The 27876-nt window shown below is 42.8% G+C and overlaps 1 long non-coding RNA gene across 2 annotated transcripts in view; it reads right to left on the bottom strand.

Annotated features, from left to right (window-relative positions):
- LOC108529772 (uncharacterized) overlaps nucleotides 1-27876 on the bottom strand; it is an 88891-nt gene that overhangs the window by 12125 nt on the left and 48890 nt on the right. Inside the window, exons 1-4 of one of the 2 annotated variants that reach the window (XR_001885666.1) lie at nucleotides 19869-19903; nucleotides 18458-18656; nucleotides 18042-18327; nucleotides 3244-3393 (exon numbers count right to left, since the gene is read on the bottom strand). This is a non-coding gene — a long non-coding RNA (uncharacterized LOC108529772). Of the gene's footprint in view, nucleotides 1-3243; nucleotides 3394-18041; nucleotides 18328-18457; nucleotides 18657-19868; nucleotides 19904-27876 lie in introns of those variants that run through there. The other variant, XR_001885665.1, reaches the window with a different exon arrangement.

Below are 27876 nucleotides of genomic sequence, written 5' to 3'. Positions count from 1 at the left end.
GAGAGAGAGAGAGAGAGAGAGAGAGAGAGAGAGAGAGACTTATTGCAAGGCTATGGTTAGAAATTCCATGGCCTTGATGGACCAGGCAGCCACACAAGTGAGTAAAGCAGGTGGTAGGATCCATGGCAAAATGGAGATGACATGCTCTAAAGGGGCTGTCCCTACTCACAGCCCCAACCAGGTGTGAGCCTCTGCACCTGGCCTAATCTTTTTCATCCTGTCTATAAACAAGCATTGTACTGACGGTGGACACATTGCCCCTCTTACTTTCGGGAATGTCCTGCTTTGTCTATCGAGTGGTCCTTTTACCACTTTACTTTCCTAATAAACTTGCTTTCACTTTGCATTGTGGACTCTCCCTAAATTCTTATGCAAGATCCAAGAACCCTCTCTTGGGGTCTGGATTGGGATCCCTTTCCTGTAACAGGGGCAGACTTTTCTCTTTCTCTTCTGATGTTTTACTAGCTCAGTGTTAGAACTGCTGCCCCAGCTGTGAAGGACACTGAGCATTAACTAACGCAGGGACTCCCACCCCTCACACACAAAGATGAAAAGAAGTATCAAGGAAGAAGAGGAGGAAGAGATTCCGGAGCTAAGGCAGGAGGCCAAATTCAAATGAGAGTTTACAATTCAGTGCACAGATTCCAGACTGAAGAACCCAGGCCCCTGCTAAAGCCATAATTCCTCCTCAAACTTCCAGAGAGCCAGTCTCTGGGAGCCAATGCCAGACACAGAAAGTACCATGCAATGAGGGAATGAAGTACTAGGATGTACTAGGACTGGTTTTAAGAAAATCGAAGCTTTTGAATTTTAAAGAATAATCATAATAGCTACCACTTGTTAAGCACTCAAGGCTGAGGGCAGAACATTGAGAATCTCTCTATTTGGGAATAAGAGGAAGATCAGAAGTGAATGGAGACAGAAACTCTTGCTATCAAGAGTTGCAAACAAACAGAAAATCATATGCATGGAGATAGCAGTGGAAGGGAGGGAGGTGACCATCTGCAGTGGCACCTGGCAGAGAGGTGGAGACCCAGGATGGGCAAGGAAAGACTGGTGAACATAGTGTGCAGGATGGCTTTGGTGACCTCCCAGGGACCAATTTCAGCAGAGGGACAGAGATCAAAGACAGACTACGAGGAACAGGGAAGTGGCTGGGTGGAGAAAGCAGATGCAGCAGGTGTGCACCACTCGTTTCAAAAGTTTGGCCAAACTCCTTAGAATTCTGAGATTCATATTCCATCCCCATTAGTACTATTAGTTTCAGTGGCTACTTTCAATTAGTTCTGCACTCAGGCATCCGCAGCCTTTTCCTTCCCACTGTTCAAGGCTATTATCAGAAAAAGAAAAGAAAGCAACTCAGTTGGGATCTTCTTTTTAAATGTTTATCAAAGAAAGAAAATCAGCAAAACTGCCCAGTTGATTCCAAGCACAGCAGTGTACAATCCAACCAAATTTAGTTCTGCCTGAATCTCTAATGGGGGAGGTAGAGGTGAAACTGTCATTCTTCAGTGCAAATTTCTTCAGATTTACCTGTAGGTGGGGAAGCTGTGAGGCCTCCCTTAGGACAGCATTTTTTTTGGTGACAGTCATTCCTCCAAGACGCAAGACCCCTCTTATGCAAGACTTTGGCTCAAGGTCTCCCTCTTGGTCTTCCTGAAACTTGCTTGGAACTGCAGTGCAGCCTGAGACTCCTGCCCAACCCCTTTCCTGTCCATCTCTCATTCATTCACAGGTGTCAGAGTGGCACAGCCGTTTGAGAGCTCTCACAGTTGCCTCCCCATCACAGGTGTGTGTGTCACAGGTGGTGTGACCACCACCAACACTGACTTCTAAAATATTAATCCAACTGCCCCGACCCTTTTTCTCTTTTTTGAGACAGAATCTCTGTATCACCCAGGCTGGAGTGCAGTGGTGCTATCTCAGCTCACTACAACCTCTGTCTCCTAGATTCAAGCAATTCTCCTGCCTCAGCCTCCCTAGTAGCTGGGACTACAGGTACGCACCACCACACCCAGCTAATTTTTGTATTTTTAGTATAGACAGGGTTTCGACATGTTGGCCAGGCTGGTCTTGAACTCCTGACCTCATGATCCACCCGCCTGAACCTCTCGAAGTTCTGAGATTACAGGCGTGAGCCACTGCACCCGGCCCCCTGACCCTTTTAAGGGAAACAATTGTACTTCTCATTTAACATTTTGATGTAGTACAGGTTTCTGCAACTGAGTACTTGTAACTGCATTATATTTAGTTGTAATGCCATTTGGGGCACTAGGTATGGTGCATCATATGAGAAGAGGCCTTACATTTGGCTGACTCAGAGTCCAAAGGATAGTGCAAATGTGTTCTAGTTTCCTGATCCTTCCATAGAGACTCCAACCTGGGCACACACGTGGGCATTCCCTTTCTTTCCAGTCTCCTTCCCTGACCTCACAACCATGATTATTTGATTTATTTGAGCTATTTTTTCCACCCTAGGGCCCCTGGCTGCATCCCAGAAGTGTGTGCGGCATCTTCAGGTTCTGAGTATCACTCTAGGCTCAATTCTGGAGAGGAAGTGGCAGGCACTTAGCTAAAGAAGCCTTACTTCCTTCGGATTTTTCAGACGTGAGCTTTAAGAGGGCAAATAGCCCCTCCTCTAGCTAAGTTTGCCAGCTTTAGCTCTGATATGCTTTTATGCCACCCTACCAAAGATTTTTTTCCATCTTTTTATTAACTTTGCCAAACATTCCCAGGAGCTCTGCCTGGAGTGACGGAGGTAGGGGGAAAGGGGGAAAAAGAAAAACAGAAAACAAACCCATCTCATCACAAGTATAAAGCTCTAAGCATTGGGAGATAATGAACTAAAGTTATATAATTTATTTAAACATTCTTCCACCTGAGAGAGAGCTTAAAACCCCTGAGAGTCTTTTCTGAACTACACAGAGGGGAGTGGAAGAAAAGATGTTCTGATTTAATTCCTACACTTCAATGAAAGCAATTGTCCTGTGTGCATCATTATTTTTCTATTATCTTAATGCATCGGTTAATGAAAATTGTCAGAGCCCATTCACATGGCTACAGTAGCTGAGAAGTTAGATTGCATCCTCTGCCCTGTGGGTACAGATGCAGCTGCACTGCACATGGGTTGCCCTCCACACATCAAAATCTCACCAGTGCTAACCATAAGTTGGGCCACATATGCCAGCCTAAGGGTACAAAGCAGCTTCCATTTCATCCAGATGGATTTCTCTCCCCCATTACCTTCCATTGGCAGCATCACTGCAGAGATAGCCCATTCAGAAGGTGCCCTCTGTGTTGATGGTGGCAGATTCGTAGCTCTTGGGCACCATGGGCACTCAGGGATCCCAGACACTTCAGGCATGACACACAACTTTGAGGCAATAGCTTCCTCTGTATGAGAAGACACACTATTTTTAATGTGTAAGGAGTTCAGACTTTATCCACTGCCTGTATATAACAATTTCAGAATTGCCAGCTTTGCTTTTCTGTATTTCTCCCTCTTTTCCTTATTTCTGAGCGCGGAAAGGGCAAAAGCTTATGCAAAGCCTGATGAGAAAAGAGATAGGAAAGAAGAATGTATTTCCCAGGCAGCTTCATGGGGGTGGGAAGATGAAACTGGTCAAACGGGTCATGATAGGAAAACAAGACACTAAGGCGGCAGGAACAGGACCATCTGGATGGGAGAGAGTGTACTCATGGCATAGGAGTGAGAAATCTCTGACTAATTGGGGGTGGCAGAGAACAGAACAAGAGAAGTTATAAAGATTTGGTGTAGATTTTGCTCTTGGATCCCCCATGAATTGTTGAGAGAGACCTGAATAAAATTAAATCCCCTACATGGGCTGCAGTTCTTCAAATGTGATACTCCTCTGAAACTGGCCCACTGGGTCTTAGCTTTGTGGACAGGATATTTTGTGTCTTGGCCACTCTGTGTCCATCCACCGTCCAAGCACCAGGACCAATGTGAAGAGACAACAATGTAGAGCTACCGGCTTTCAAAGGATGAAGTCACATTAGAGATCATCGAGTCTAGCCTCATATTTAATTCAGGAAACTTCCTCGTGCTCCGTTGCCTTATCTCTGGTTAAAGGATTCCAATAATATGAATTTCAGGTTCAATGTAGAGGCAGTCAAATTGTAAAACTCATGCCTTGAAGTCAGAAGGTGTGTTCCAGACATTTACAATGGTTAAACTCCTGTTCCCTGAGTGTCAGGTCTGCCACCTGGAAAAGGGTCACAACAGTCCCTTTCTAGAATGTCAATGAGGGGAATAAAGAACTGAATGGATGCAGATACGCTCCAGAAAGAACAGTGCAGATTCTAATCATGAGTACAGCCTCCTGATGCAGTGGCCTGGACTGAGCCTATGTGTTGACCAAATATCTGGTCAGATTAGTGAGGTCCAGTTGTGGAAACAGTGATAAAATAAGTGATCTGATGGAGTTTTGGTTTTAAAGCTCTGATGATGTGCTTATACCCAGCGATGTTCAATTAATGATGGGAAAGCATGTTCAAAAGACTATCTACACCAGGTGGATAGAGAACCTTGGAAAACCAACACTTTTCCAATCAAAATTATTTCATTCGTAGAACATTTTAGTAGCTATTTCAAATATCCTTTCATTTAATGAGCTTGGTATCTGAATAAGAATATATCATAGGAAATGGGAGTCTTAGAAAATCTGACACTAAAGTAGAAAAAAATTGAAAGAAACATATTCCAAAATAATTAAGAGTGCAGGAATTCGAGGAGAGCTTATTTTCTTCTATGTGTGAAAATATCTACAATAATGCTATAATGCCTTAAAAATAACAATCGTGTTATAACAATACTCAGCACAATTTAATGGGTATCTTTATGTATGTTCTTAGGTTAATTATTTCACCTTTCACTACTTCAGTTTCTTCATCTTCAGAGCAAGGGGATTCAAACAGATGCTACATAAGGACCTTTCTTCTAACAACTCTATTTTATTGTGTGAAAATTTCACTTACATACAATAGATGTCACCCCATTGCAAAATCTTTCACCTTCACAGTAGATTATTTTCCGTAGGAAAACACATCTTTTGTTAACAATTATAAGCATCTTGCCCCAGAAATAATAAATACGAGAATGGTAGACATTTTGCATCTTGGAAATTTTTCACTAATGCAAGAGCAAATAATACAAGAATGATAGACGTTTTGCATTTTGGAAATCTTTGACTAATACAAGAGCTATGACACTGTGACTGGCCATGAAAGGATGGGTGTTATACAGCACATTTACACCTGGTTTACCCAATGAAAACTGGCGAGTTTCAGACGAGTTAGTGCCCTTTGAGCCCATCTCTTTTGTGGTGCATAAGCCTCACCGCCATTTGCTGCACACACAACCTGAGTGCTCATCTGTCCCAGGGCAGCTGCTGTTGCCTGAGTTGACTGCCCAGCCCAATAAGCCATTATGTAGACAAGAATGTGGTGGATATGCACAGCAGTGCCTTTGAAATTTGCATGCTCCTTAAAATCAAACTACATCTCATATGCAAAATATAAAATTAAAAGAAATTCATGAATGGCAAATGCTACTGGGTCTAATTTTAAAGTATAATTTAAATAAAATAGAGTACTCACTACACATTGGAAAGGAAGACTTTTAAGAAAAATCCATATGAGTATTTAAAATGTTTGATTTTTGCTGGGTGACACAGTAATAAAAATCCAATATTTGGTGCCAGACAAACTAACTTTCTAGGTCTGATGCTAACTACTTAGCACCTCTGAGTTTCAGTTACTTCATTGGTAGAATGGGCATGTGGTAGATTTCTTTCTCCTTCCTTAGATAACCTGAGTTATCTTTAATTCTGTGGTATAGTTTATAAAATGTTGGAAATATTTTATACATATCTACATTTGCTTTCAAAGTTTCCTGGTACACGTGATAGCAGCAATACATCTCCATCTCACTGTGCTCTCCTTGACTATTGATGAAAGGAACCGGGAAGAAAGGCTAGGGTTTCTCACCATTATGATTACTAATTTGCTAAAGCATTAAATTAATAGCAGATCCCAGGTCCTAATCCTCCAGTTCCACAAAGGGATAAAGGCATGTCTACTCTACCACCAGCTATTTATGCTGCTATCTTGTTGCTTCTTGAAAATGAAGCTATTTCTTACATGCATGGATAATCTACTTTTTAGTTTTTATTTTTTGATGAGTCTCACTCTGTCACTGAGGCTGGAGTGCAGTGGCACAATCTTGGCTCCCTGCAACCTCCACCTCCCAGGTTGAAGCGATTCTTCTGCCTCTGCCTCCTGAGTAGCTGGGATTACAGGTGCACACCACCACGCCCAGCTAATTTTTGTATTGTTAGTAAAAAGGGGGTTTCACCATGTTGGCCAAGCTGGTCACGAACCCCTGGATGCAAGTGATTCACTTGCCTTGACCTCCCAAATTGCTGGGATTACAGTGTGAGCTACTGCGCTCAGCCAATAACCCACTTTTGAGACTGGATTTTTATAGATGCACATGTGAGACTATGCAGCATAATTTAATACATATTGTCTTATTGTGGGGATAAGAACAAAATATGTATTTGTAAAATTCTACAGTAAAAATGCAGTGCTAGCACTCAGATCCTCATAAATGATAGCATCTGTCGCCATCACTGCTTGTTGCCTCTCCAGCAGCCATCCCCGCTTATACTCCCCTGCTGGGGGAACCTGGATCAATGACAAACAGAAGCTCAAAAGGTTAGAAACTCGCTTTCCGGCTGTTCTTGAGCCACTGGCAGCCATGACACCTAGTTTTATTCAGAGACATTAGTGGAAACACCTTGGGGGATCTTCTTGGAAAGATTTCCCTCCTGGAGAGATACGGGCTAGAGCTTCACCCCATCTTGCTTTTGGACTTTTGGAAAACTCAGAAGACAGCAGAGGCAACAACCTGGTATCCAGACATAACTGGGTTACTGAACGTGTTATTTGGAAGGAAAAATAGCCCTTATTGCTTAAACTGCCTTTAGTCTGCTTTTGGGTACTCTACTCCTTGTAGTTGAAAACATCCCCCCAACTGCCTGTCCCACCATTCCACTCTGGCTCTGAGCCTGCCTACCTCTTGCTTTTGTCCTGGTGTGATCTCTGGCACAGCCAAGAATACTGCCAGAAAAAAAATGACACAAAGTTGGCCTTTTCTCAATCCCTTTGAATGCACTGCTCCCACATGTCCTGACGAGAGACATGAGGCCCTGAAATCAAATTCCCTTAGGAGCCTCAGGGAAGGAGACTGAAAAGGGCAGAGCAGGAAGGAGGGGCAGGCACAGGTGAGGTGGTGACACTGAAGTGGCCTAAGCAGCTGTCACGTGCCCTGGAAGAGCTGCAGAGCACCTGAGCTGCCCCCTGACCCCAACAGGAACCACAGGCTGTGAGCTGCAGCCCCTGTAATCCCAGAGGTGACCTTTACAGGCTAAGGCTGAGTTGTCCAATTGTCTGAACCCTAAGAGATAGTAGCTGAGAGAAATGCCGTTGGCAATTGCCATCCACAGGTCTGCAGAGAGATGGCGGAAGTTTCAGGGAGCCCCTGCAGCAGGGAGAAGCAATTCTACAGCCTCTGCCTTGATGAATGATGCTCTGTAGGGCACTGCGGAAACGCTGGCAAGGGTTCCACGAAGGATTGGGCTAATAAGGAATTGCTGAGTTGCCAGCTGAGGCACCCTGCTGCTCAAATGTCCCCAGCTCTCTGCATCCTCCTCTCCTGACTCACCCTTGACATCTGTGCAGTACAGAAGGAGCTTATTTCTCTGTTATATTCACCCCTCAGTGTCGACGGAAAATAGTTTCCCTTCACCAGGAGACTGTCCCTAGAGAGTGAAGCCCCCAAATCTAGAGTTGATCCAACTGTGAAGGACCCAAAGTTCCAGTCCAACCTTCAGACGGCAAGCAGTAGATGCTGCCCGGGCAAAGATGCTTATGCCTGCAGAGATCAGCAGGAAGGTCCCAAGCAGGTAAATCACAGACTGGCCACTTTCACTAAGAAGTGAAGCTCTTCAAACTATGGGCAGCAGAGCAGGATGCTTTGTTTATAAATATTGGCAATCTCGAGTTTTCTGAAAAGCTTGGAATGGCTCACAAGCCTTCAATAAATTCCAGTTTCTCCAATTCTTTGTGCTCAAGTGTATTGACATAGCACAGAATGAAGTGGAAATGTAGCAAGAGATGGTCAGCTTGGTGACAACCAGTTGATATCACTAACTTGTCTATTGATGTCACTAATATCAATCCATGGCTAAGTTTCCCCAGAGCTGTGCCCATGTGCCCATGTAAGCATTGTAGTAATAACCATAATAGTGAATATGATGGGATGTGCCAGACACCAGACTCATGTGCTTGTCGCTGTCTAATCCTCATGACCCTATGCAATAAGAATTTCCTTTTTTTTTTTTTTTTTGAGACAAAGTCTCGCTCTGTTGCCCAGGTGGGGGTGGAGTGACACGATCTTAGCTCACTTCAACCACTGCCTCCCAAGTTCAAGCAATTATCTTGCCTCAGCCTCCCAAGTAGCTGGGATCACAGGCGCCCACCACCATGCCCAGCTAATTTTTTTGTATTTTTAGTAGAGATGGGGTTTCAGCATGTTGGCCAGGCTGTTTTCAAACTCCTGACCTGAAATGATCCACCCGCTTCAGCCTCCCAAAGTGCTGGGATTACAGGCATGAGCCCCCTTGCCTGGCCAGGAATTTACCTTCTGTGCAGCATTGGCAAGTTACTTATTCCCTTGAAGCTGATAAGTAACAGAACCAGGACTCAAATATGTGTCTGTTGGAGTCCAGGACCTGGGCTTTAGACCACGGTGCTATCCCACATTCTCTGAACTGGCCCTGGGAAGCCCCACCTTCCTCCACCCATCTTCACAGTGTCTTTCCCCTGACATGTTGCTTTTAGGAAGGTGGCTGATTAACAGGTTCCGTTATTTTTCAGGTGATTTGAAAGGGCAGTTGCAGACCTGTCAGGAAGTTCGTGGAAGCCAGGGCGACTCAAAGGTGACTTGCAATGGTGCGGCATGAGAGCATCTGTCTAGCAGTGGAGCGGGTCCAGGCCCAGGCTCACAATGTTGCTGGCTCTGCCCTCCTGTTTCTATGGTATACAGCAGACTGGCATTATACTTGCCCAATAAAACAGGGACATTCCTAATTAATATCCCAACAACATTTTACTTACAGTGTGTGTGTATGTGTGTTATAGGGTGAGTGTAGTTAGAGTATGTGTGTGTATTCAGTGGTATTATAGCATACATGATTTATATCATATAAATGAAAGGGAACATCACTATTCTTCTGAACACAGTGATTCCTTATGGCATCTCATCATTGGCAAGAATTGTGCTTTAAGGGCTAATCTATAGCTTCTAAGTCAATAAAGCCATGTAAATTAAGCCTACGTCACAAGGCATTTTTTTCCTTTTTATCCAGCCTTCATGGCTGGCCATAGACTAGAGAATTGGATTCTGGCTAAGAGGACACTTAAAACCCAAGTCGTAGACCTTCCCAGAAAGAGAAATTTGATTCAAGAATTTAAAAATCAATTGTGAATACTTCTAGTAAGTAAAACAAGACACCTGAAGGCCTAACATGTACCACCTTAGGCTTCGTTAGGGCAGCTTTCCAAGCTTGCAAAAGAACGTGTGAGAATTTTAGAAATAGCCCTAAAATCAAACTGAACTTTCTAGGCTTGAGCTACTTTTAAGGGGAGGGCTGTGTGTGTGTGTGCACGAGTGTGTGTGCCTGCGTGTGTATGTGTCTGTGTGTGTGTGCCTCTGTGTGTATGTGTCTGTGTGTGCCTATATGTGTGTGCCTGTGTGTGTGTGCCTGTGTGTGTGTGTGTTGGGGATGGTAAAGAGGATACTCCAGGCTGTTAGTGCAGGGAGAATTTTCAAATTAATTTTCTTTTGTGTGCTGCCTTACAGAAAAGACCCATGCAAATGAAACATTCTGAAGATCCAAGTGCTTACTTAAAAAAACACAATAAGGCCGGGCACAGTGGCTCACGCCTCTAATCCCAGCAGTTTGGGAGGCTGAGGCAGATGGATCACGAGGTCAGGAGATCGAGACCATCCTGGCTAACAAGGTGAAACCCTGTCTGTACTGAAAATACAAAAACAAATTAGCCAGGGGTGGTGGCGGGCGCCTGTAGTCCCAGCTACTCCGGAGAGGCTGAGGCAGGAGAATGGCGTGAACCCAGGAGGCGGAGCTTGCAGTGAGCCGAGATCGCGCCACTGCACGCCAGCCTGGGGGACAGAGTGAGACGAGACTCCATCTCAAAAAAAAAAAAAAAAAAAAAAAACTTTAAAGGAGTCTATGAGACCAAACCTTTGTAACTCAATAGTTTGACTAGGAATTCCTATTCCTTCTGCATTTGAGCACCACAAGCCAATTATTTATCATAAAACTTTCTAGGTTGTCATCAATATAAAAGTTGAGAAAGCATGTCACAAAACAGGGGCGCTTAAAACCTTTAAAAACAGCCACCTTATTCTGTCTTTCCTTTTGGTTAAACACCATCAACATGACTGCATTTTACTTAACTGAGACAAAAGATGTGAAAGCTCCATTTACTAAGCGAGAGAATGATCTACTCTAAATCATTAGCAATTATAAAGAGTACACATATTTCATTATGAAAGACTGGCTATACATTTATTTTGTGACCCATCCATTGGTGAGAAATATTGTTTGCACATATTAGTGGTTATATTGGACAAATGATTTATATTTAATATCTCATTTTCACTTCTCAGAAGCACTTTGGAAGTAAGTGTTTTGTTTATGCTGAGAACTGTGGATGGTTTGCACCTCCTATGACTGCTTCAGGCAGCTTCGCCAGGCTGAGCTAGCACAGGAACCATGTGCTACGTATGCTTGAAACACTCCAGGTTTCCTCCCTATGCAGACAATGAAAGCCATGGGAAATTCCCTCTCCTCTGTATCAACAGAAGTAGAGTGTAAAGCAGAACCCAGCTGTTATGGGCCGAACTGTGTCCCCCAAAATTCATATGTGGAAGCCCTAACGCCCAGGACCTGGAAATGTAACTGTATTTGGCGATAGGGTCTTTAAAGAGGTGATTAAGTTAAAATGAGGCCTTTAGGGTGAGCTCTGATCCAGACTTGTGTCCTTATGCGAAGATGAAATTTGGACACAAAAGGAGATACGAAGGATTTGCGAACACAGGGTGACAACCATGTGAGGACTCAGCCAAAAGGCTGAGTCTACAAGCCACAGAGAGGGGCCTCAGAGGAAATCAACCCTGCCGATACCTTGATCTTGGACTTCTAGCCTCCAGAGTGATAAGAAAGTTAATCTTTGTTGTGTAAGTCACCCAGTCTGTGGCACTTTATGGCCACCCTAGCAAATTAAGACATCAGCTTGCTTATCCACTGGGCACAGATAGATCTAGTGTTATGCTGATGATTCTCCAAACATGACAAGCCCTGGAGGTTTAATGTCAGCTTTGCCCCCATTCCAGTAAAGGAGAGCCATCTTCTGTGAGTAATGATTTCACCAAGAACTTTTCTTAAACTTTTGAGAGATGTCTGACCCATGTGATTATAGTAACTGACCAAGTCTTTAATTAATAATGCTAACAACAATCATTACCAGCATTTATTGGATGCTTATGATGTGTCAGGCTCCGTACTGCACACTCTGTGTGTTATCTGGTCATCATTATTTCAATCATATTAGGCTGATATCATTGTTAATCCAACTTTACAGAAAAAGAACTCTATCTTGCCCGTGGTTACATAACCAGGAAACCCAGCTTGGACCCGGGTAGCTTGTCTCTGGAGCTTATGGTTTTAATCTCTAAGCTATATTCACTGGTGATGTCAGTGGCCTTACAATGCAAGCATCTGAAAATGAAGTGATACCCTTATTTTTTCCTCCAAACAAGTGACTATGATGATAGAGGACCACATTCTCCTCTGAGCAGGGCCTGCTTTCTCTCTACTCTTCTATCTTGCCCACCTTCCAAAGTTTATCCACCTCCTGCAGGAAGCCTTCTGACCCTACCCTATCCGATATGGTTTGGCTGTCTCCCCACCCAAATCTCATCTTGAATTGTAACTCCCACAATTCCCATGTGTCGTGGGAGGAACCCGGTGGGAGGTCATTGAATCACGGGGGTAGGTCTTTCTCACACTGTTCTCATGATAGTGAATACGTCTCACAAGATCTGATGGTTTTAAAAATGAAAGCTGTGCAAGCTCTCTCTTTGCCTGCTGCCATCCACCTAAGATGTGACTTGCTCTTCTTGCCTTCCACCATGATTATGTGGTCACCCCAGCCATGTGGAACTGTAGGTCCATTAAACCCCTTTCTTTTGTAAATTGCCCAGTCTCAGGTAGTGTGAAAACATACTAATACACCATCCAAAGTGTTCCATCACTCCTACATTGCTTATTGATGAAACTCTTCATTTGGTACTTGGTATATGCTGACCTTATATTCTCATGTGCATTTGTCATGTCTTACCAACTTTTATTCAAGAAATGTATGTCAGTATTATGTGACAGACATTCTAGGAGGTCACCTTCTGTAGCTTTCATTTGTTAGAAGGAGGTTGCCTCATAGAGGTCAGTGTGGGGTAATAATCTGGTTCATCGGACAATGACCATAGGAGATCACCTGAGGTTACCTGGACAAGGATCTGGGTGACTAGGGGCTCCCATCTTCCCCAGGAGAGCATAGGAGGTTGAACAGCCTGCAGACAGCCAGCCTCTAAACCCAGACTGCCAGGGCCCGAGTGGGTGAGCATGTCCCTCAAGGGCAAAGCTGCTGTCACTCTTGCTCTATATGGAGCAAGTTGTGTCAGATGAACAAATCAGTTTTCTCTCACATGCCAACTAGTATCAGTCACATAGAGGTTTGCACTGAGAAACTTATGGTCTGAGATGCAGGGAAAGGGTTATCCGGAATCACTTAGAAGCACTTTTTAAAAATAAGAGTGCTTAGGCCCCCCCACCCCAGACTGATTGAATTAGAAACTCCTGGAGGAGCTGCCCAGTTGGTTCTGGCATACAGACAGAGAGAGACAAGTGGAGAGAACCCCAGCCCTCATGGTGATCACACCTGGGGAGTGAATTAGTTGGTTCTGTGAAGTGATAGCCCCACAGTAGGTCATCAATATCAGTTCCCATCCACCTTCTTTTGTAGCCGCCCCCCCACCCCGGTTATCTACTAGGCACATAATAGGGGCTGAGTAAATACTGTGGGTTAATGGACGTGTCAGCTCAAATAAGAGCAGAGCTTTGCCATGAAGGGTAAGCAGAACACCCTGGGGGAGGAGAGTGACCAACTTATCCTGATTTTAAAACTGAAAGTCCCAGGCAAATCAGAGTGGTTGGTCATCCTACTGGGAGAAGAAGTGAGGTTCCTGCAACATCTGTACCTCCTACCTAAAGCACTGAGATTCAAAACTGGAAGACCCTCAAACTCAGCTGCAAGGGCTGTCCACATTCCTAGCTGCCACTTGACTGTGACCTAGGACATCCACCCAAGGGGAAGGTAAGCTATCTCCAGCATTGAGAGGAATTAGGCATGTTAGCACCAGCTGAGATAGGTTAAAAAAAAAAAGGGAAAACCTGCCACCCAGACCTCAATATTAAATTTGACTTGTACTTCCAATCTGTGAAAGCTACTGCCTGATTATAGAGGTGTCGCATACATGGTTTTGTTTTGTTGTGTTTTGTCAATGAATTTATATTGGAGTCACCCAAGACTCCTCTGATGCCCTGCATGGGGACATGCCTTCAAGTGCCGTTTTACAGACATGATCAGCTCTTTTTATCCGTGGGTAAGAATTTCAAAAGACAATTTTGGCAGCTATAAAGGACGCTTCTGGGACAATTGGGAAAATTCGAATATACATATGGACAATTAGATGATATTCATTCAGGTGTGATCATGGTGGCATGGTTAGATAGAAAAATGTCCTTATTTTTTAGAGGTACATACTGAAATTGTTAGGGATGATATGTTGTCTGTAATTTACTTTATAATCAGAGAAGAAAACGTGAATATCAAGACAAAACCATAGTAACGGGATTTGTATGTAGAAGGTGGTTTCCCCAACTCCACATGGTGAAATATGATGAGATGATGAAAGTTGTTTTTTTTCTTTTCTTTTCTTTTTTTGATGGAGTCTTGCTCTGTCACCTGGCCGGAGTGCACTGACACAATCTCAGCTCACTGCAATTTCCACCTCCCGGGTTCAAGCAATTCCTGTGCCTCAGCCTCCCAAGTAGCTGGAACTATAGGCATGCACCACCACGCCTGGCTAATTTTTTGTATTTTAGTAGAGACGGGTTTTCACAATGTTGGCCAGGATGGTCTCGATCTCCTGACTTCATGATCTGCCCGCCTTGGCGTCCCCAAGTGCTGGGATTACAGGCATGAGCCACGGTGCCCGGTCAATGAAAGTTCTTAATGATGATGTTGGTTAGTGTTCATCCCATTTACTATTAGGGCATAAGAAAATGGGTAATTCTTTTTATTTTATTTTACTTTAAGTTCCAGGATACATGTGCAGAACGTGCAGGTTTGTTACATAGGTATACGTGTGCCATGGTGGTTTGCTGCACCTATTAACCCATCATCTAGGCTCCCTCCCCATCCCCCCCATACCCCACAACAGGTCCCATGTGTGTTGTTCCCCTTAAAAATGGATGATTCTTAATTTTCCTAATCTCTCATTGAAAATAATGGTTTTAATGCTAAAGTCTGCAATTTTTTGAAGCCCGCAGATTTCTAAGGCCTGGCCTGCTGCAAGAAGTGCATTTGAGTGAGCACTGGTTGGGGAGCTAGAGGGAGCTGGGCCCCCATGCTATTGTTATGGCTGTGGGACCTTAAGCAGGTGGCAGAACTTCATGGAAACTCAGGCTCCCTCCTTGCAAAGCTGTGATGGATGCAGAGCTGACTTGGGACAGGTTAGATAATCAATGAATGGAAGATTCTCTTGCGGGGATGTAGAAAGGGAAAGGAAATGTAATTTTTTTTTTCAATGTAGAGCAAACAAAGAGACCTGACTACCAAGTTTAGTACCAACCTTCCACGCCTGTGGGATAGATGTATTAACACACTGAATTAATGGTTATTGGAACCCAAAGCTGTCCCAGGAAATATGCATCACAGGAAGTAGCCCTGTGACATTTACATTATAAAAATTATTTCTTGAAGTAAAATCAACATAGGCAGATTTCTATTATTAGTTAGCCCAACCTGTATTTCTATACAAAGGAAATTAAACTTAATATAAGTTGAACTCATGTTTTCCCATTTCCAACCTTAAGTATAACGAAAATTACTCCATTTATAGAACAGATACTATGGGCCAAACACATCACTAGATGCTATTAATTTTCATCTTCAGCACAACCTAATGAAGTGGATGTTACTACCCAATTATGCCCCATTTAGCAAAAGTAATGACTATCAGATAGGTGAAATCTCATGCCCAAAAGCCATAACTGAAAGACAACACTGCCAGCACAGTGATGAGAGAGGCACCATGACCTTGCCATCCCACCGACTGTTCCCCTTCTGGCCCTGCTACCTACAAGCCATAGACTGTTCTGGGTCTCAGTTGTCTTCCTTGGTAACATAAGAATGATGATGGGAATGAGCCCATGGGATCCTGAGGATTAAATGAGCTAATGTATTCATCCATGCAAAGCATTTAGAACAGCTTCTGGCATGTGGTCAGTGTTCCGGGAGATGAGGCTAACAGATTTAACAAGTAAAATCTGGCCAGCAGACCCTTTATGTTGCCTTCATAGTGAATAAACTAGGCTAGTGGCTCCTGTCATCACTCACCCATGGGTACAAAAATACCGTTAGATAGAAGGATTAAGTGCTAGTGTTCGACAGCACAATAGGGTGACTATGATTAACAATAGTTTATCGTATATTTCAAAATATCTAGAAGAGAAGATTTGGAATGTTCCCAACACACACAAAAATGATACATGTTTGAGGTGATGGATATCATGATTACCCTGAGTTCATCATTACACATTGTATGCATGTTTCAAAATATGTACCCCATAAATGTGTACAATTATTATGTAGCAATAAAAAGAGAGGGCTGGAAAAATTCAAGTCTTATTCCTCTTGTTATGCTGTTCAGGAGGGCTGAGGCTGGCCTGTTCCTGGGCTTCCGGCCCCAAAGGTCATTGTCCAGCCACAGCACCCGCTCTGGTTGGCTTCATCACTGGCTTTCTCTGCATATTAGAGTGATTCAGACCTGCCATGCTTTACTGGCTATACTTCAAAAACGCTGTCTCTGCCCTGACTCTAAGGTTGTCAAATCCTTAAAGCTTGTTAGGACAGGGCTTCAAAACTCTTGCTTGGGGTTCGTGGTGTTTAGTGATACAGTGAGCAAGCTGCCTCACATGTAAAGAGGAAATTTCTGTGGCTGAGAATATCTTGAAAGACAGAGTTTAGCCAGGAACTCTTGAGGATAAACAAGCTTTGATATATTACATTGTGTGCACATAAATGAACATCGGTCCCTTTTCAGATACATTCCAGTCATACCATGATGGATGAACTTAGGTTGGCCTAGGGTTGGTGCACTTCTTAAAATGTTTCTGTATTTGTGCACAGCACAAGGGTTCCAAGCTGAATTGGAATATAGGATGTGAGGGAAGTGGTGCATTGCATTGTCACAAAACAGAGGAAATGATTCAAAGAAACAAAAAGAGGAGTATTTCAAAAGTAAAAAGGGGAATTTCTTCCAGCCACAGATATAAATTGAAGAAACAGTTCATTCAGTCACTTGCCTATTCATTCAACAAATGCTCATGGAATTCTTGTGTTGTGTGTCAGGCTCTGTGCAAGGTGTGGAGATAGTTTAATGAGCAGCACTTGGTTCCTGCACTCAGGACTCCCACTCTGGAGAGTGAAGGCATCCATCACTGATTATGTTTGGCCTTGGGTACCTCCTCTGTGTGCTAGACCTGCTTTCAGCCCTGAGGGGATGGAATCAGGGCCTAATCTTTTGCCACCCTCAAGGCTGGTAATTGTGCCTTCCTTGGAGTTGATGAGATGGTTTGAGACCTTCCTCAGAGTAGAGACAAGACTATCACCCCCTTATACCCCAACTCCTGCTGCTTTGAAGTGCTCCTACCCAGCTCCTCCTTGCTGAAAAACATTCTGGGGAATTGCAAGACAGGCCACCCCTAACAATTCATATTCTCCTTCCTCCTGTCCTTCCTTCCCTCTAAAGAAATGAATTACATATTCCATAAGCATATATAATTAAAGAAAATTAAATCTAATGTATCCTTAGCCCATCATGTTCATGTTTATATACTCTCTGTGCTTATTACTGGCTATTAATACTCTTATTGATCTTAGCTTATACCAGGAATTTGAGGGTGGAGATTTTAGTTGCTGTTGTAATTGACATAAACATCCTTCTGCCTACCTATTGGATGACTAAAATCCAATCAAGTGATTAGCATTTACTGTGAACCTACTACGTGCCCTGCACTCAGTACTATGAACGACAAGGAAGAAAGATAGGCACGTTGTCCTGACCCATTAGCCACATGCCCAGCCAGTAACCCCAGGCTGAGGATGAGCTAGCACTCAATTAGAACAAGCCCAGAGCATTCACCTCCCTTTCTGCCCCAACTCAATCCTCTTGGGCCCTCTCACCCTCCACTCTCTGAAGAATCCCCGATCCAAAGCAGAACATTTTGACACAGCTGTGTTGACATAGCCATTTTGCTTTGAGTTATGTTTTGTGACAGAGTTGCAATGTGTATTACCAAGAATTATGCACAGCAAAAACTTCTGATCTTTTTCTCTCCCGTTTCCACCCCCACTTCCTCTGGGAGACATTTACTTTTCTGCATTGTCTAAACTGCTTTTGAGGTACTGTCTTCTATTTAGTGGTGTTTTCTTCAAAATCTATTAGAATGGAATTAGTCTTTATGGGTATGTTCCTGACTTCCAAAAAGTCATTATAAAGTAGGTTAATGCTATTAAATAGAACTTACGTATACTGCTGGGTACTGAAAGAATGATTACAAGTGTATTTGAAGCTTCCCTCTGCAATTTGGGGAGGAGAGTAAGTGCTTCTTTTTAGGAGACTGAAAGGCAAATGGCACCATGGAGATAGGAGAATGGGGAAGGCCAGCTTCTTTTGGTGGGTCACAGGGGTAGATCGAGATGGTCTGGATTTGGGGAACTTCGGATTTTGTAGGAGTTGCAGAAACGTCTGGCACTCACTGACATGTGGCCTTGACCGAGTCCCTCAACTTCTCAGAGCCTCAGTTTTCTTATCTGTAAAATGGGCATGACAGTGCCTACTGAAACAAGGTGACATAGGAGAGAATAGAGAATAAGGTCTTCGAAGCTTTATGGTAATAGCCTGAAAAGAAGTTGGACTGAACTTGGCTTAGTCTCACCTCACCTGGGTTAGCACTGTCCCACCTCAGTGTCATTTGAGGCTGGATAATTCAGAAATCCAACATGCTTCATGTAGAAATATTGTCTGGGTCTCTCACTGAGACCATTGGATCAGTCCACACCCCTGTAGGTGAGGCTGAGGTCCCCACTGTCAGTCACCTTAAGGGAGGTTGGTCTGGAAATTGAAGACTCAGAAGAGCAGCCTTTGATGGGGATGAAAAGAGGGAAATGAAAACTACCACCTTTATCCTCTCCATCAACCGAAGGTCTCCTGCACATATCCAGGAACTTCCAAGTGGCCAGGTCACCAGCGAATTCCCTGGAGAGGCAGTCTGGGTTGCTCTAATTCCCTTTCTTTTCTCAAATCCTTCAGTGATGTCTCTTGCCTGGTTTAACTGAGGAGTGTAACTGTGAGGGACAACAGGAAACAATTTTCCACAATGACTATTCCCACTATGCTTCATAGAGCCCTCTTTCCTGGCTTTGTAAAGACGTCCTAAATGTCAGACACTTTCATTGAAGTCACTTCATCTGGGTAATCAGATGTGGTCCTGCCCATTTTTGAAGGTCAGGCTCAGACGTAGGTGAAAACTGCTCCAAGTCCAGCCAGGTCTTGGAAGAGGAGCCTCCTCCTCCTCCAAGGGAAGGAGCCACAGATTACTTCTTTATGCACAGGCCCTCCTCCTGGCCCTAGGGTTGATTGGGGAGGAGAGCTGGGCGAGGGGCTGGAGGACAGATATCTCTCTGGTGACTGCCCTGCTGTGGTCACTCTCTCCTGGGAAGCATCTCTGGTACTTTAGCTTATTTTCTAGGCCCCACTAGAGGGTCTCAGTTCCTAGCTGCTCTCCCAAACCCAGGTCCTTCCTATGTGACTTGGCCTCATCTTCTCCCAGCTGCTGGTGGCTACACACCCACTCTCCTCTGAGGTTGGAGTGGGGGTGCCTGCAAGTCTGCAGTGACCAGTCACGCCCATCTCTCAGAAACCAGGACTTCAATGGAGCAGCCACTGTCCCCTACACTGGGCTGGATATCAGTTTACCCCCTTCTCCCCCACACTGGGCTGGACATCAACTCCTCCCCCACCCCCCCACGCACACTGGGCTGGACATCAGCTCATCCACCTCCCCTATACACACTGTGTTGGACATCAGCTCACCCCCCTCCCCCACACACACACTGGGCTGGACATCAGCTCATTCCCATCCCCTGCACACACACTGGGCTGGACATCAGCTCACCCCCCTCCCCCACACACACTGGATGGACATCAGCTCACCCCCCTCCCCCACACACACTGGGCTGGACATCAGCTCACCCCCCTCCACCATACACACTGGGCTGGACATCAGCTCATCCCCCTCCCCCCACACACTGGGCTGGACATCAGCTCACCCCCGCCCCCAACACACACACACTGGGCTCGACATCAGCTCATCTCTTCCCAGCATAGCTCCTCTGCAAGTGGTGGGGAGAAGTTCAGCAGCCCAGGGGCTGAGTGGGAAATGGAGCATTAGTTTTCCCTTCTCATAGGCAGTCACAGCCTTGATCCCCTTAGTGCTTCTAATCAGAGGAGCAGCAGGAAGCCAAGCGAGGCCCTCCTTATCCTTTCCACAAAGCAGGGGAAACTGCATCCCCTTGCTCCTGGCATCCTTGGAGACAGAGGGCATGCTGCTGAAAAGCCACCTCCCCGGAAGCTCCAAAGGGAGATGAACTGCTCACAGCTCACTAATTCTGCTGTTTGTTGTTTTTATTTTTTATTTTTTTTTTTACTGAGGTGTAACTCACATTCCATAAAATTCATGGTTTTTAAGTGTACAATTCAGTGGGTTTTAGCACATTCACCAGGTTGTGCAACTATCACCACCATTTGATTTCAGAACATTTTCATCACCACAGAAAGAAACCCCAAAGCCATTAACACTCACTTCCCATCTCCTGATCTCTCCAGGCCTTGGCGATCACTAATCTACTTTCTGTCTCTAAGGGTTTGCCTATTCTGGATATTTCATACTAATGGAATCCTAGAATATGTGGCCTTTGGTGTCCAGTGTGTTTCACTTAGCTTAATATACTTGAGGTTCATCCACACTGGAGCACCTCATTCCTTTTTATGGCTAAATAATATTCCCTTGTGTGGATAGACCACAGTTTATTTACTCATTCATTAATTGATGGATATTTGAGTTTATATTTCAAACTTAGATCGTGGGCCACTTTGAAACCTTTATTAGGAAAAACTCTGGATCTTCACACAGCCATTTTATTGGCTAAAGTTACAACCGAGTTTGTTTTATGGTAGGCAGATGAAAGAGTGGAGGAGGTGTGGGCAGAGCAGGTCCCTTTCCTCTGTTGGGTCTGTGCAGTGCCAGCAGAGGCTGCCCTTCATGAAAGCAACTGAGACAGCAGAGCCAAGGCCCTAGAGCAGTTACGGGCAGCAGAAAGTGTTTAGTGTGGGAGCACAATAGAGGCTGGAACAAGTGATGTGTGAATAAGCCAGCCCTCTGGGCAGGGGAAAAGCCCTGCTTTGCAGCATTTGCTCATTTCCACGGTATAAATATTCCCATTGTGGCCAATTTCAAGCTACAAACTAGGTGATGCTGAACACAAACTTGGGAGAAATATGCACCATGGGGTTGGTACAACAAGTTCCAGGACACCACTGGACTGGAACTCAGCTTCCTACACATGCCTGAGAAAGCAGCTCCCTGGGGACCGCTGGGAAGCAGCTGGAGACTCTCAGAGGGGGTCAGTTTCCAGCAATAGGGCACCTAGCATCATGCCCAATATGTGCTTCCCTCCCCGATCTTGTTCCAAAATACCAGTCACCTCTTTTTTTGTTTGTTTGTTTTTTTTCTGAAATGGAGTTTCATTCTTGTTGCCTAGGCTGGAGTGCAAAGGCATGATCTCAGTTCACTGCAACCTCCACCTCCTGGGTTCAAGTGCTTCTCCTACCTCAGCCTCCCAAGTAGCTGGGATTACAGGCACCCGCCACGATGCCCAGCTAATTTTTTGTATTTTTATTAGGGATGAGGTTTCACCATGTTGGCCAGGCTGGTCTTGAACTCCTGACCTCAGGTGATCCCCCACCTTGGCCTCCCAAAGTGCTGGGATTACAAGCACCAGTCACCTCTTTGAATTAGGCAGCAAAACCAGAGCATTCCTGGGCAACTAGCATTTGGTTACTCTAATGCTTCCTCATCATGTGGGGTCACGTAAAAAGCCCTTCTACTCACTGCAAGTCCCTGACTGTCCTACCAATGGAGGAATGTGGATTGATGGAGTGTTTGGTCACAGCTGAAATACAACCCTCTTGGAGCTTCTTTGGAAAATATGTAATAAGGGAAATGATAGATCAATATTAAATAAAGAATATTGTGTAATAGTTCACAATACTATGATAATAGTTCATAGAAATATAAAATGACAAGTGTTGAAATTGGAAAAAGTCCAATTCTTAATGTCTATACCTGTACAGTCCAGTATGGCAGCCACTCACATGTGGCCGTTAAACATCTGAAATGTTATTAGAACACACCGAGAGGTGCTATAAAATACACACTGTCTCGAGTGTTTAGTAAATTAAAAAATGTAAAATCTCTCTTTAGTAAGTTTTATAATGATTACATTTTGAAATATAATAGTTTGGTATATTGGATGAAATAAAACTAAATCATTTAAATCAGTTTCACTTGCTTTTACTTTTAAATTTTGTTTAAAAGTTTACATTTTAAATTGCATGTGTGACTTGCATTTTGTTTCTATTAGATAGCACAATACTAGATACTATTGGACACCCCTTAATCAATTTAAACAACAGGAGCTACATTTTACTATATGTCCAACACCAAATGAAATTATGTATGTATATAATTTTATTTAATCCGTTCAACTTTTTGATAGGACTCATTATCCCTGTGTTGTAAAGGAGAAAACTGAAGGTCAGAGAAGTTAAGTAACTTATCCACGTTCACACAGGGAGCCTTAATTCAAATCACTCTTTGGCTCAAAGTCTGTGCTGTGATGCTTTTTGCTAAAGCAAATGAAGGATTTCCTAATCTCTAATAGACATGTAGGTTAATGAGAAAGACAATTTGTTAGCAGTCTGTCTGTTTCGGTAACTCTATATTTTGATAGGATTTCAAATTTAGAGAAAAATTGTAAGAATAATACAAGGAACTCACAGGTACGTTGTCCAGACCCACCATCTATCTATAGGCTAGGGATAAAGAGAGAGAAAAAAGAGGATTTTTCCCCTCAAACCATTTGGGAGTAAGCTGCAGACATCAGGTCCATATACCCCTAAGTCCTGATGTGTGTGTGCTTCCTAAGAACAAGACATTCTCTTATTTAATCACAATCCAATGATCAAAATTAGGAATTTTAACGGTGATATAATACTATTTCTCAATGATAGTCCATATTCAGATTTCATCAATTGTCCCAGTAATGTCATTTTCAGCTACTTTCCCCACTTGGTTCAGAGTCTAGTCCAGGATAAGGCATTACATTTAGTTGTGATGTCTCCTTAATCTCCTTTAATCTAGAACAGTTCCTCAGCTTGGTGTGCTGCTTGACTCTGATATTTTTAAAGAATGCAGCCAATTATTTTGTAGAATGTTCGTTAGTATAGTTTATCCGGAATTCCCTTAGGATCAGAATCAGGTTTTGCACTTTCAGCAAGAATATTACAAAGTGTTCCTGTTCTCACTCAGCACATATTTGCTAGCTGCTTTTAAATATTGTTTATGAGACTTTAGCATAAAAATAAGAAATAAGTCTTTCAAAAACACTTCTAGGTTTGAAATTGATCCAAATATTCCTGTGCAAAACAAGTGTAAATCTTAGGTATAAAATATAGATAATGATAAATACGGATTATAATAATTATCATATGGCTATATTTCCATATTTTCCTGACCCTGTATAGAAAACAATTTTTAATTCAGTCTAGCAATTTGAAAGACTAGAATGTACGAGTTGGTGATGGATAGGAAAAGAGAGTGAGTATAAGGTCATTTAACCACTAAAGATCATTTAATTTCAAGGCACCTGTTGTTCAGAGTAAAATAATTTCTTTGTTTTCCTTTCTCTTTCTTTTCACTTCAGTTCATATAAGTGCTTTGATTAGAGTCATCAAACTGCCATTGCCAGATCCACTGCCATGCTGCAAGATGATGGTGTTTGTTCAGAGTTAGCAGCAAACTCTTATAATCTCCTTTCATTCAAATGATGTTTTTATTGCAAGATGTAACACCAGCAACCTAAACTGTCTCTGACAGTCTCATATTTTTCTTGTTTAAGAAACAGCTGTCAAAAGGATCTGTGTGAGCTGAGCAACTGACAAATTACAGGAAAATTATATTTTTAATCAATCACTTGCCTAAAGTCATGGAAGCTAATATGTGATTTATAGTTATCCAGACATAACACCATTTAGAAACCTTTTCTTTCATCATAGGGCATCTAGTAATTTTGTGGCTTCCTTTTATCCTGTGGCCAAAAAAAGCATGTCTAAGACAAATGCACTTTAAAGATTTAGACTGAAAGGAAAAGGATAGAAAAAGATATACCATGCAAAATGTGAGCTTCACAAGCACGATGTGATGTGGCTATATCAATACCAGTCAAAATAAATTTCAAGGCAAGGAATATGAATAGAGATAAAGCACATTTAATAATGACAAAAGGGTCAATTCATCAGAATACATGACAATACAAGATGTATATGACCTTCAAAATATACAAAATGTATAGAGAAATTCAAAATCCACAAAGAAAAAAATGACAATGTTAAAGAGAGAAATAGAAGTAATTGGAGATTTTAACACCTCTTGTTCAATAATTGACAGAAAAAATAGGACAAAAAGATGGGTAAGGATATAGAAGATTTGACTATCAACAAACTTGAGCTGATTGGCATTTACCGAACAGTGGTAGAATACACATTCACTTTTTAAGAACACACAGAACATTCACTGAGAGGCCATATGCTAGGTTCTAAAATGTTGCAATAAATTTCAAAATATTGAAATCTTTAAAAGCTTATTTAGAGCCATAAAATTAAATTAGAAATCAATAACAATAAAGTATCTAGAAGTCTCCAAGGGCTTAAAAATTAAACTACACCCTTGTAAAAAAATGCACAGGTCAAAGAGGAAATTATAAGCAATAAGAAAATATTTTGTACAGAAAAATGATTTTAAAACACATGTCAGAAATTCAGAGATTCTGCTAAAGCACTGACTTAAGAGAAATGTATACCTTTGAAACCACGTTTGCAAACTTATGATAGAAAGAAAAATCTGACATGGCTGATTGATTCCATCTCACTTCCAACCTCACAGGCTAGTTGCTTTTGCTAATTCCTGGGTATGGGCCAAGCTAACTTTGGGAGAAATTTGGTTTATATTTTAAATGATAATAGCCCTTCCCCAAAACTTGTAAAACTAATGAAAGGCCATCAGGTTAGGAGAATGAGAGGGGCTGGAATTCTGCTAAAATGTAAAGTAGGTACACAATTACAGCCATTTTTCCAGAGGTCACAAGATTTGCAACTTCCCCAATTACTCCTGCAGGTAACATTACTATTGTAGAACCCAAGATTGGCTTTTTGAAGTGTCTTTTCAGGGTTTTGCACTTCTAATAACCAGATGGCCCCATCTGGACCTGTGACTCAACCGGTTCTATGGCCCCACCTAGAAGCTGACTCAGCTCATGAGGACCATATTTCATACCACCATCACTGCATCCCCAACCGATTAGCAGCACCCATACCCTAGCCCCCTGCCCACCAAACTATCTTTGAAAAACCCCTAACCTCCAAGCCTTCAGTGAGATTGATTTGAGTAATAACTTCCTCTCTTACCTGGTGTGACTAGTCTCATATTAATTAAACTCTTTCTTTATGGCAATGCCTTGAGTCTCCATGAATTGATTTTGTTTGTGCAGTGGGCAGGAAGAACGGATTGGGCAGTTACAGATTTAAATCTGAAATCATTGACTTGAAATATTTCTTCTTTCAAAATATGTTTTCACATTATGAAACTAGGAAAACAATAAGTTTAAGGGAAGAAAGAAAGATAAGCAGAAATCAAAGAAATAGAAAACAGAAAAATAATAGAGAAAATGATCAAGGACAATAGCTACTTTTGTGAATAAAATGGTAACATTGATAACCCCACAACAAGACTTCACTTGAGGATTGATCAGAGAATCTGAGCCAATATGAGGAATATAGAATATGGTAAGAATCTGACCTCATGCAATTGGGCTGTAAACCAAAAATAAAATTCTAAGCCTCTTAGCCAACTGATGGATGCTCCTCTTGGCCAAGGGCATTCCAAAGTAAACCTGAAAAACTATTTAATGCAAGGATGGAAAGGAGTGGGGGTCAGACATGCCTCATTGTAACCTCGTCCCTGTGGAATTCAGGCACAACTGATAAGCATTAACATTAAAACAGAGATTCTAAGACTGAGAAAACAAACTTTGTAGCAATAAGATATCAAATTCCAGCCTGACTCTAGTATAGTATTGCATGACATGTAGCAGGCCCTGAAAGAAATCAGTCTTTTGTCCCAAAATATACTTATTTGATATATTTTGAAATGGTCTGGCAAATCTGTCTCTTGTGGGGAAAATTTACATTCTATAGAGACTCCCCTTTCCAGGTCTTTTTCTGATCCTGAAGAGGTTGGCTGAGAGTCCAGCACCTTTTAAGGGTCTGAATAGAAAACATTTGCCATCTATTGCCTCTAAGGGTGGCCACCTATGAGACTTCATCTACATAATAAGAACCCTGTTTTCCACAACCCTTTATCTTAACTCACACACTCCTTTCTATTGATTCTAGGTCTTCAGATAAGCGATTGCCAATCAGAAAATCTTTGAATCCACCTATGACCTGAAAGCCCTCCCACTTTGAGTTGCCTGCCTTTCCAAACTAACGAACACTTGACATGTATTGATTGATGTCTGTCTGTAACTTCTGTCCCTCTAAAATGTATAAAATCAAACTGTAAACCAACCACTCTGGGGACATGTTTTCAGGAGCTCCTGGGGCTATGTCACAAGCTTTGGTCACTCATATTTGGCTCAGAATAAACCTCCTTAAATATTTTACAGAGTTTGACTCCTTCGTTGACAGGGTAACTGGTTAAACGGTCTGTGAAACAAGTGCTTCGGTGTCCAAAGCCTACAGAGCCATCAGTCAGGAACAAAACCTGGACTAGAAGTGGGAGAAACCGGGGACAAACTGGAGCCTAGAGAACCCACTGGGATTCAGAGGCACAAGCTGGAACCTGCATGGGTCTTTCACTGCCTCTGAGTGTCCAACTACAACATCTCAAGTGGGCTGCTGGTGCTCTTGTTGTGCAGCTGCATAGGTGACTCAGCCAGGGTTGAGAAAAGCTAGAGGCAGAAGCCCAGAAATGAGGGAAGCTGTAGGCCTGGCTCTTGCCCCCACTTATATGATGAACCACCAGAGAACCAGCAATGTGCAGGAGCTCAGCCAGCCACACCTTCCCATACGTCCACTGCCTGCCACTTTATTCTGCTGTGAACCCCAAAAATCTGAAACAGGTCTCAGTTAATTTCGAAAGTTTGTTTTGCCAAGGTTGAGGACACATGCCCGTGACACAGCCTCAGGAGGTCCTGACAACATGTGCCCAAGGTGGTCAGAGCACAGTTTGGTTTTATACATTTTAGGGAGACATGAGACATCAATCAACATACGTAAGATGAACATTGGTTCTGTCTGAAAAGGCAGGATAAGTCCAAGTGGAGAGGGGGTTTGTAGGCCACAGGTAGATTAAGACAGAAATGGTTGCATTCTTTTGAGTTTCTGATTAGCCTCTCCAAAGGAGGCAATCAGGTATGTATTTATCTCAGTGAGCAGAGGGGTGACTTTGAATAGAATGGGAGGCAGGTCTGCCCTAAGCAGTTCCCAGCTTGACTTTTCCCTTCAACTTAGTGACTTGGGGTCCCCAAGATATTTTCCTTTCACACTGTCTTGCACATCTCATGTAAATTTCTCCTGGGGACAACCTGACTCAGAACCAAACAGAGAAGGGAATTCTGAGAAAGGTGGTTTTTGCTTTAGCATGTTGACACAATACCTATCCACACTGAGAAAACAAAGAAAATACAAATTACCAAAATCAGGATTGAAAGAGGTGATACCACTATAGATTTTGTAAACACTTATAAAAAACAAGCCCTGGCTCATTCATTCCTCACCTTCAGAATTTCCTGGTTGTGTGTGTTCCTGGGAGAAAGAAAGTTTACATTAAAAAAGAAAAAGACATCCAATTACCTATCCTTCTTGTTTCCTTGCTGACTTAAATATATCTATGTATTAAAGCAAAAATTTAAACAATTGATCAATTAGAGTATTATGATGTACTTTGCTAAAGGATTCTTCAG

This window comes from Rhinopithecus bieti, unplaced genomic scaffold (genome assembly GCF_001698545.2).
Source record: "Rhinopithecus bieti isolate Rb0 unplaced genomic scaffold, ASM169854v2 scaffold_6710, whole genome shotgun sequence".
Classification (NCBI taxonomy): domain Eukaryota; kingdom Metazoa; phylum Chordata; class Mammalia; order Primates; family Cercopithecidae; genus Rhinopithecus; species Rhinopithecus bieti.
The sequence above is the reverse complement of the archived record's forward strand: the minus strand, read 5'-3'. Positions and strand labels throughout refer to the sequence as shown.